Source organism: Heterodontus francisci, chromosome 2 (genome assembly GCF_036365525.1).
Source record: "Heterodontus francisci isolate sHetFra1 chromosome 2, sHetFra1.hap1, whole genome shotgun sequence".
Classification (NCBI taxonomy): Eukaryota; Metazoa; Chordata; class Chondrichthyes; order Heterodontiformes; family Heterodontidae; genus Heterodontus; species Heterodontus francisci.
Window position 1 is genome coordinate 57,287,313 of NC_090372.1, and position 10,060 is coordinate 57,297,372.

At 46.4% G+C, this 10,060-nt stretch overlaps 1 protein-coding gene across 10 annotated transcripts in view; it reads right to left on the reverse strand.

The window, feature by feature from the left end:
- LOC137384444 (nestin-like) overlaps positions 1-9,454 on the reverse strand; it is a 125,167-nt gene extending 115,713 nt beyond the window's left edge. For 4 of the 10 annotated variants that reach the window (XR_010977590.1, XR_010977591.1, XM_068058581.1 and 1 more), the window contains exon 1: positions 8,651-8,875. The gene's annotated coding sequence lies outside the window, so the exon portion shown is untranslated. The other 6 variants (XM_068058508.1, XM_068058515.1, XM_068058553.1 and 3 more) reach the window with 6 other exon arrangements.
- Positions 9,455-10,060: the final 606 nt, after the last annotated feature.

Below are 10,060 nucleotides of genomic sequence, written 5' to 3' on the forward strand. Positions count from 1 at the left end.
TGGGGTGAGAGGGAGAGAGGGAGAGGGGGGTGAGAGAGAGAGAGAGAGAGGGGGGGTGAGAGAGAGAGAGAGGGGGTGAGAAAGGGGGGGGTGAGAGAGAGAGAGAAAAAAAAAAGGAGACAGGGAGAGTTGTGTCATAACGAGAGAGAGAGAGGGTGCAACCAGAGGGAGAAAGATGGAATGACTGACTGGTGGGGAGGGGGTGGAGGCACTGGTGCGGGGGGGAAACAAAAGAGTGGACGGGGGAGCAACACAGAGGGGAGGAACAGAGAGCACAAGGGGGAGGGGGGGAAGGACACAGCGAGGGGGAGGGGGGAAAGGACATGGCGAGGGGTGGGGGGGGGGAAGGACGAGGCGAGGGGGGTGGTGGTCGGGTGCGGGGGGGGGGTGCGGAAACGACACAGAGAGGGAGAGAGACAGTGGGTCAGAGGGAGAGAGACAGTGGGTCAGAGAGTGGGAGAGTGATCAAGATTTCACTTGACAGGGTGGACATACAAACCATAGAAAAGTGACAGCACAGAAAGTGGCCATTCAGCCCATTGTGTTTGCACCGGCTGAAAAAACTAGCCGCCCAATCAAAACCCACCTTACAAATGAACATACAAACATGTGAATTTGGAGCAGCAGTAGGCCAATCGGCTCCACGCGCCTGCTCCGCCATTTAATAAGATCATGCTGATCTGTTTGTGTTTTGAATTCCATGCTCCCATCTACTCCCGACACCCTTTGATTCCCTTGCCTACCTCGAATCTATCTACCTCCACGCTAAAAATGTTCAATGTTCCTGCCTCCACCACCTTCTGAGGCAGAGAGTTCCAATGTCACCCAACCCTCCGAGAAAGAATTTCTCCTCATCTTTGTCCTAAAAGGGCGTCCCCTAATTTTAAAACAGTGATCCCTAGCTCTGGACTCACCCATAAGGGGAAACATCCTTTCCACATCCTCGCTGTACAATGTGTCCTTGGGGATCCTGCCATCTTCCACGTGGCTCACATGGCCAAGCCATCTCAAGCGCCGCAGGCTCAGTGGGGCGTATATGCTGGCCGCCTCAAGGACTTTTGTGTTGGAGATACGGTCCTGCCACCTGATGCCAAGGATTCTCCGGATGCAGCGAAGATGGAATGAATTGAGACGTCGCTCTGGGCTGACATACGTTGTCCAGGCTTCGCTGCCGTAGAGTAAGGTACTGAGGACACAGGCTTGATACACTTGGACTTTTGTGTTCCGTGTCAGTGCGCCATTTTCCCACACTCTCTTGGCCAGTCTGGACGTAGCAGTGGAAGTTTTTCCCATGCGCTTGTTGATTTCTGCATCGAGAGACAGGTTACTGGTGATAGTTGAGCCTAGGTAGGTGAACTCTTGAACCACTTCCAGAGCGTGGTCGCTAATATTGATGGATGGAGCATTTCTGATGTCCTGCCCCATGATGTTCGTTTTCTTGAGGCTGATGGTTAGGCCAAATTCGTTGCAGGCAGCCGCAAACCTGTTGACGAGTCTCTGCAAACACTCTTCAGTGTGAGATGTTTTTTTTAAGAGATACAGCACTGAAACAGGCCCTTTGGCCCACCGAGTCTGTGCTGACCAACAACCACCCATTTACACTAATCTTACATAAGGCTCTTTATACGTATGTAAAGAGCAAGAGGGTAACCAGGGAAAGGGTTGGCCCACTCAAGGACAGAGAAGGGAATCTATGTGTGGAGCCAGAGGAAATGGGCGAGGTACTAAATGAGTACTTTGCATCAGTATTCACCAAGGAGAAGGACCTGGTGGATGATGAGCCTAGGGAAGGGAGTGTAGATAGTCTCATTCATCTCATTATCAAAAAGGAGGTGGTGTTGGGTGTCTTGCAAAGCATTAAGGTAGAGAAGTCCCCAGGGCCTGATGGGCAAGAAATAGAAAGATAGTGCAGCTAAACACGTGGCTGAACAACTGGTGTAGAAGGGAGGGTTTCAGATATCTGGACCATTGGGATCTCTTCAGGGACAGATGGAACCTGTACAAGAAGGACGGGTTGCATCTAAACTGGAGGGGCACAAATATCCTGGCTGCGCGGTTTGCTCGCGTCACTTGGGAGGGTTTAAACTAGTGTGGCAGGGGGGTGGGAACCAGAGCAGTAGGACAGCAAGTGAAATAAATGAAGGGGAACTAGTAAATAAGGCCAGTAAGACTAAGAGGAAGAGCAGGCAGGGAGATGTTGCGGAGAACAGCAGGACTGGTGGTCTGAAGTGCATTTGTTTCAATGCGAGAAGTATAACAGGTAAGGCAGATGAACTTAGAGCTTGGATCAGTACTTGGAACGATAATGTTGTTGCTATTACAGAGACTTGGTTGAGGGAAGGGCAGGATTGGCAGCTAAATGTTCCAGGATTTAGAAGCTTCAGACAGGATAGAGGGGGATGTAAAAGGGGTGGGGGAGTTGCATTACTGGTTAAGGAGAATATCACAGCTGTACTGCGGGAGGACACCTCGGAGGGGTCATGCAGCGAGGCAATATGGGTGGAGCTCAAGAATAGGAAGGGTGCAGTCACGATGTTGGGGGTTTACTACAGGCCTCCCAACAGCCAGCGGGAGGTAGGGGAGCAGATATGTAGACAGATTTTGTAAAGATGTAAAGGTAACAGGGTTGTAGTGGTGGGTGGTTTTAACTTCCCCTATATTGTCCGGGACTCACTTAATGCTAGGGGCTTGGATGGGGCAGAATTTGTAAGGAGCATCCAGGAGGGCTTCTTGAAACAATATGTAGATAGTCCAACTAGAGATGGGGCCGTACTGCACCTGGTATTGGGGAATGAGCCCGGCCAGGTGGTCGAAGTTTCAGTAGGGGAGCATTTCGGGAACAGTGACCATAATTCCATAAGTTTTAAGGTACTTGTGGATAAGGATAAGAGTAGTCCTCGGGTGAAGGTGCTAAATTGGGGGAAGGCTAATTATAACAATATTAGGCAGGAACTGAAGAATTTAGATTGGGGGCGACTGTTTGAGGGTAAATCAACATCTGACATGTGGGAGTCTTTCAAACGTCAGTTGATTAGAATCCAGGACCAGCATGTTCCTGAGAGGAAGAAGGATAAGTTTGGCAAGTTTCGGGAACCTTGGATAACGCGGGATATTGTGAGCCTAGTCAAAAAGAAAAAGGAAGCATTCGGAAGGGCTGGAAGGCTCGGAACAGACGAATCCCTTGAGGAATATAAAGACATTAGGAAGGAACTTAATCAAGGAGTCAGGGGGGCTAAAAGGGGTTATGAGAAGTCATTGGCAAACAGGATTAAGGAAAATCCCAATGTTTTTTATATGTAAATAAAGAGCAAGAGGGTAACCAGGGAAAGGGTTGGCCCACTCAAGGGCAGAGAAGGGAATCTATGTGTGGAGCCAGAGGAAATGGGCGAGGTACTCAATTCACCAAGGAGAAGGACTTGGTGGATGATGAGCCGAGGGAAGGGAGTGTAGATAGTTTCAGTCATCTCATTGTCAAAAAGGAGGTGGTGTTGGGTGTCTTGCAAAGCATTAAGGTAGATAAGTCCCCAGGGCCTGATGGGATCTACCTCAGAATACTGAGGGAGGCAAGGGAAGAAATTGCTGGGGCCTTGACAGAAATCTTTGCATCCTCATTGGCTACAGGTGAGGTCCCAGAGGACTGGAGAATAGCCAATGTTGTTCCTTTGTTTAAGAAGGGTAGCAAGGATAATCCAGGAAATTATAGGCCGGTGAGCCTTACGTCAGTGGTAGGGAAATTATTAGAGAGGATTCTTCGGGACAGGATTTACTCCCATTTGGAAACAAATGGACTTATTAGCGAGAGGCAGCATGGTTTTGTGAAGGGGAGGTCGTGTCTCACTAATTTGATTGAGTTTTTTGAGGAAGTGACAAAGATGATTGATGAAGGAAGGGCAGTGGATGTTATCTATATGGACTTCAGTAAAGCCTTTGACAAGGTGTCCCTCATGGCAGACTGATAGAAAAGGTGAAGTCACATGGGATCAGAGGGAAGCTGGCAAGATGGATACAGAACTGGCTCGGTCATAGAAGACAGAGTAGCAGTGGAAGGGTGCTTTTCTGAATGGAGGGATGTGACTAGTGGTGTTCCACAGGGATCAGTGCTGGGACCTTTGCTGTTTGTAGTATATATAAATGATTTGGAGGAAAATGTAGCTGGTCTGATTTGTAAGTTTGCGGACGACACAAAGGTTGGTGGAGTTGCGGACAGTGATGAGGATTGTCAGAGGATACAGCAGGATATAGATTGGTTGGAGACTTGGGCGGAGAAATGGCAGATGGAGTTTAATCCGGACAAATGTGAGGTAATGCATTTTGGAAGGTCTAATGCAGGTGGGAAGTACACAGTAAATGGCAGAACCCTTAGGAGAATTGACAGGCAGAGAGATCTGGGCATACAGGTCCACAGGTCACTGAAAGTGGCAACGCAGGTGGATAAGGTAGTCAAGAAGGCATGCTTGCCTTCATCGGTCGGGGCATAGAGAATAAAAATAGGCAAGTCATGCTGCAGCTGTACAGAACTTTAGTTAGGCCACACTTAGAATATTGCGTGCAATTCTGGTCGCCACACTACCAGAAGGACGTGGATGCTTTGGAGAGGGTACAGAAGAGGTTTAGCAGGATGTTGCCTGGTCTGGAGGGCATTAGCTATGAGGAGAGGTTGGATAAACTCGGATTGTTTTCACTGGAACGACGGAGGTGGAGGGGTGACATGATAGAGGTTTACAAAGTTATGAGTGGCATGGACAGAGTGGATAGTCAGAAGCTTTTTCCCAGGGTGGAAGAGTCAGTTACTCGGGGACATAGGTTTAAGGTGCGAGGGGCAAAGTTTAGAGGGGATGTGCGAGGCAAGTTTTTCACACAGAGGGTGGTGAGTGCCTGGAACTGGTTGCCGGGGGAGGTGGTGGAAGCAGGTACCATAGAGACGTTTAAGAGGCATCTTGACAAATACATGAATAGGATGGGAATAGAGGGATACGGACCCTGGAAGTGCAGAAGGTTTTTTAGGCAGGCATCAAGATCGCGCAGGCTTGGAGGGCCGAATGGCCTGTCCCTGTGCTGTTCTTTGTTCTTATATTCTCTACTACATCCTCACCATTCTCCTACCACCTACCTTCACTTGGGGCAATTTACAATGGGCAACCCATCAACCTGCAAGTCTTTGGCTGTTAATGCAGCATTGTCAGCAAAGAGGAGTTCCCTGATGAGGACTTTCCGTACTTTGGTCTTCGCTCTTAGACGGGCAAGGTTGAACAACCTGCCACCTGATCTTGTGTGGAGGAAAATTCCTTCTTCTGAAGACTTGAAACTTCCTTAAATAAGGAGACCAAAACTGCACACAGTGTTCGAGATGTGGTCTCACATATGCCATATCTGGTCCATAGCCTTGCAGGTTACTGCACTTCAGTTACATGTCCAGATACCTTTTAAAAGAGTTGATGGTTTCTGCCTCCATCACTGATCTGTGCAGTGAATTCCATGCACCCACCACCTTCTGAGTGAAAAAGTTTTTCTTTATGTCCCCTCTAATCCTTCTACCAATCACCATAAATCTGTGCCCCCTGGTAATTGACCTCTCCGCTGGGGGAAACAGGTCCTTCCTGTCTACTCTATCTAGGCTCCTCATAATTTTGTTCTTCTTTTCTTTTGGGCCTCCTTATCTCGAGAGACAATGGATACGCGCCTGGAGGTGGTCAGTGGTTTGTGAAGCAGCGCCTGGAGTGGCTATAAAGGCCAATTCTGGAGTAACAGGCTCTTCCACAGGTGCTGCAGAGAAATTTGTTTGTTGGGGCTGTTGCACAGTTGGCTCTCCCCTTGCGCCTCTGTCTTTTTTCCTGCCAACTACTAAGTCTCTTCGACTCGCCACAATTTAGCCCTGTCTTTATGGCTGCCCGCCAGCTCTGGCGAATGCTGGCAACTGACTCCCACGACTTGTGATCAATGTCACACGATTTCATGTCACGTTTGCAGACGTCTTTATAACGGAGACATGGACGGCCGGTGGGTCTGATACCAGTGGCGAGCTCGCTGTACAATGTGTCTTTGGGGATCCTGCCATCTTCCATGCGGCTCACATGGCCAAGCCATCTCAAGCGCCGCTGACTCAGTAGTGTGTATAAGCTGGGGGTGTTGGCCGCTTCAAGGACTTCTGTGTTGGAGATATAGTCCTGCCACCTGATGCCAAGTATTCTCCGAAGGCAGCGAAGATGGAATGAATTGAGACGTCGCTCTTGGCTGGCATACGTTGTCCATAATTTTGTACACCTCAATTAAGATACCCTTCAGCCTCCTCTGTTCTGAGGAAAAAACCCTAGCCTATCCAATCTTTCCTCATAGCTGTAGTTTTCCAGCCCTGGCAACATTCTTATCAATCTCCTCTGTACTCTCTCCAGAGCAATTATGTACTTCCTGTAATGTGGTGACCAGAACTGTACGCAATACTCCAGCTGTGGCCGAACCAGCGTTTTACACAGTTCCAGCATTACATCCCTGCTTTTGTATTCTATACCTCGGCCAATAAAGGAAAGCATTCCATATGCCTTCTTTACCACTTTATCTACCAGTCCTGCCACCTTCAGGGACCTGCGGACATGCACTCCAAGGTCTCTCACTTCCTCTACCCCTCGCAATATTCTCCCACTTATTGTGTATTCCTTTGCTTTGTTTGCCCTCCCTAAATGCATTACCTCACACTTCTCCATCTTGAATTCTATTTGCCACTTTTCTGCCCACTCAACCAAACCATTGATATCATTCTGGAGTCTACGGCTATCCTCTTCACTGTCAGCTGCACGGCCAATTTTTGTGTCATCTGCAAATTTCCCAATTATGCCTCCTACCCTTTAGTCCAAATCATTGATAAATATATACCACAAACAGCAAAGGACCCAACACTGAGCCCCGTGGAACACCACTGGAAACCACTTTCCATTTGCAAAAACATTTGTCGACCATTACCCTTTGTTTCCTGTCGCTGAGCTAATTTTGGATCCAACTTGCCACATTCCCCTGTATCCCATGGGCTTTTACTTTTCTGACCATTCTGCCATCTGGGATCTTGTCAAATGCCTTACTAAAGTCCATGTAGGCAACATCCACTGCACTACCCTCATCAATCCTCCTTGTCACTTCCTCAAAAAATTCAATTAAGTTAGTAAGACACGACCTTCCCTTAACAAATCCATGCTGACTATCCCTGATTAATCCGTGCCTAAGTGACAGTTTATCCTCTCTCGCAGAACTGATTCTAATAATTTGTCCACCACCGAGGTCAGACTGACTGGCCTATAATTATTTGGCCTATCCTCGCACCCTTTTTAAACAATGGTACAACGTTCACAGGCCTCCAATCGTTTGGTACCTCTCCTGTATCTCGTGAGGATTTGAATCTGCTATTTCCTCCCTTGCTTCCTTTAACAGACTGTGATACAATCCATCCAACCCTGGTGATTTATCCACTTTCAAGGATGTCAGACCCTCTCGTACTTCCTCCCTCATTCTGCTTATCTTATCTAATATTTCACACTCCTCCTCCATAAATACAATGTCTGCATCATCCCTCTGCTTTGTGAAGACACAGACAAAGTACTCATTAAGAACCCAGCCCACATCATCTGCATCCACCCACAAGTTACCTTGTACATCTCTGATAGGCCCTACCCCTTCCTTAGTTATCCTCTTGCTCTTAATGTACTGTTAAGACATCTTTGAGTTTTCCTTGATTTTACCTGCCAATATTTTTTCATGTCCTCTCTTTGCTTTCCTAATTTCCTTCTTTACTTCACCCCTGCACTTTCTATACTCGCCTCGGCTTTCTTAAAATACTTATAATACTTAAAGTATTAAGTTTTTTGTGACTGTCACAAGCTTTCTTTTTCTGCTTTCTCTTCCCCTGTATGCTTCTAGATAACCAGGGTGCTCTAGATTTGGCAGTACCACCCCTTTTCTTTGTGGGGATATGTCTACACTGTGCCCGTAGAATCTCACTTTTGAATGCCTCCCACTGTTTTGCCACAGATTTTCCTTCAAGACATCTATCCAGAATACTCCACATCGCTAAAACAAGTGCGCAGACAAACATTGATTACTTGTGCAAGCAAAGTGGTTCAAGAAAGCAGTTCATCACCACCTTCTCAAGGGTAATTCGGGATGGGTAATGAAGTTGGCCTTGCCAGCAACACTTACATCCCTTGAACGAATTTAAAAACATCATGGCATTAAGATCCTGGAGAATTAGGTAAAATGCCAAATATCCATTGTCAAAACCTCTCGCAACCAGTTTCTTTGGACTAAAAGGAGTTAGTTATCCACCCCTTCTAGTTGAAGCCATTTATGTCGATGTTATTTGATTTTAAAAGTTCAGCTGTTTGCAAAAGTACCACTTCTTTTTACAAAAGGCCAAAATGTATCTCACAGCTGTATGAACATAATATCACCCATCCTACACTACCAAAGATTTCTGGACCCTCTCCATGATTTCTGAGGCACTAGGCAGACATTGTTTACTTACTATCCGGAAAGGGCTGAGCAACGGACATTCGCTGCTGTTGCACGCATACACTACATTTCTGTGGGTCAGGACACCACGATAACACCCAACAGTTCAAATCGAGAATTAAATTTGCTGCTGGCTATTTCCACTTGTAAGATTTACCATAATCCGCTCCCCTCAGACTGGTAGCCGAGAAAGCAGGTTTATTCTCCTCACCGGCCTCTTAGCAGCCGACCAAGCCTACTAATATCTCCGCGGCATGTTTCAACTGATTCATTTCTTTCAGCGCTGTTTTTAAGAGTTTAATCGATATCTTCTGCACATTGGCAGCCATTCCCAGAAACGACGTTTCAAAACGAATCAATCTGGAAGAACCGAGAGAGAACGAGATACCTCAAATATTAAACAACTTCACAACCTTCCGCATTCACAGCATTTCCGCAGCAGTAACCGCAACCCTTGTTACAGGGTTTTTTTGTATTTAACTGTGGACACCAGTTTCAGCTTTAAACATGCCCATTGTATTCCGGGACTTAAACACACATACAAATACATACAAGCTGCCACGGGAAGGCGGCCAGTTATATTCGCCCTTTTCAGCAGCAATACCCATCTCGGCCTCAACCTCTGCCCGTAGATAGAACCAAAACTATTTTTCTTTTCAGGCCTGTGAACAAGCGGATTGTTTTCGTTACCTGATAAAATTTGGTCGGCATGTTCTACGTTTTTTCACTAACCACTCCTCCACATGGCAGCTATAGGAAATGATCTCCATGAAAACATGTTGGTTTCGCTTTTAGTTAAGCAGATTGTTCGTAGTCCACACGAACCATTTTCCTTCTACGCATTATATATGTTAAAAGCATGTCGCTTGGCTCACTTTTAACGTAATTTAAATACAGTCACGAACCCAATTGTAGAAGTTACTTTAAAAACGTTATTGTAGGCCAGAAAATAGAAATTATTTATTTGAAATGATATTTTTATGTTCATGCGAAAAGTACTTGGCAATCTCTTTTGGCCTGGAAGCGAAAGGACAAGAACGCCAAAAACCCTTTTCATCTGGAAGTTATCAGACAAGTGGATGGGGTTCTTATCTCTAGTTGGAGGCATGCTTGAAGTTAATCACATGACGTTCTGGCCAGAGATAGCAGTTCACTTGACCCCTGCAAATGTTATTGCATTTAAGGGAGGAAGATTGGGTCCCTGTAGTGAACGATCTTTGTTTCTGGTTTCAGCAGGCGTTGTGCCTGAAGGTGTGAGAATCAGGAAGTTATCCATGTGGCCACAAAGAAGGAGAAAGCGAGGACAGGGAAGTGGGGGAATGATTTTCAGATGGAAAGCAAAGATGGGAGGAAATTTGATACCACCAATGGTAACTCATAGAAATTTTATTGATAACTAATATTAATACTGATAAAGGTCAGATTGCCTTCATGACCAACAATAATAACTAACTGGAAGTAATATATGCAATGCTCTGATATCCTACTTGTAACTAGTGATAATCTTATGACCAACTGATATTCACCCTGAAATTAAGGCCAGAATCCCTCTCTGCACTACACATGG